Below are 1,030 nucleotides of genomic sequence, written 5' to 3'. Positions count from 1 at the left end.
CCTTTTCTGGGATTCCAATGATGCGCATGTTACTGAGATTTCTATTCTTCTGCACATTAGTTACAATTTTTTGTGACCCACCCCGTCAAATGCCTTTGCATAGTCGATAAAACACAAACAAATAAAAAAAGAAAACAAAAGAAAAACCAAAGAGACTTCCTTCTGGTTCTCTGCTTTCAGCCATGATCCATTTGACGTCAGCAATAATATCCCTAGTTCCATGACCTCTTCTAAATCCAGTTTGAAACAATTCTAAATACCATTGCGTGGATCAGGCAATTGTTAGCATCAAAGTGGTAACGAAGTGGTAACCTCATTCTTTAGCATTTTCTAAAGCATTTCCCATTTGAAACTCATCACAACCCCATGTTTTTACAGAGCACACCTGCTCCACGGGGCTATCCCAGTTGGAATCTTCATGGATTATAGCAGAGGGTGGTGGTGCCGCTGGTCGGTTTGAATCCCTACAAGATATTTCCACCACGCAGAGAGAGACCTTCTCACCTGTGAAGATTATGAAAACCGGAAGTTAAAGTAACTATGCTTGCTGGCAAATTTAAGGTATATTTGCTTCAAAATGTATTCAATAGAGCCTAAATATATTCATTAACAATCCACAAGAACACACCAGCTGCTCCACAGATGAAAGATGGGCAGTCTCCTCTCATGTGATTTATGGCCTCTGAAAGCACGGCTGGAATGTCAGCTGTGTTGATTTTGACTCAACAACAACAAATAGATTCAGGAATGAGTTGTGGATGTTGTTTTTGGTTTTGGTTTTTCTTACAGAAGATAGATTTTATTATAATGAAGACCAAAGGAAAGATTGACTTTAAGAAATCTCTTTACCACAGTATTTTGGGATACATAGTCCATTATTTTGGGATATGTTGTTGTTGTTGATTGTCTTCAAGACACAGTCGAGTCATACTGACTCTGTGAACAAAAGACCTAATGCCTTTCCGAAGCTGTCGTTGTTTCTCCAACTTCATAGAGTTTCCAGAGGCATGTGGTTTAGGAAGTGGATGCC

This window comes from Elephantulus edwardii, unplaced genomic scaffold (genome assembly GCF_000299155.1).
Source record: "Elephantulus edwardii isolate Elephantulus edwardi_28Jun2011 unplaced genomic scaffold, EleEdw1.0 scaffold02924, whole genome shotgun sequence".
Lineage (NCBI taxonomy): Eukaryota > Metazoa > Chordata > Mammalia > Macroscelidea > Macroscelididae > Elephantulus > Elephantulus edwardii.
This window is presented reverse-complemented; position numbering follows the sequence as displayed.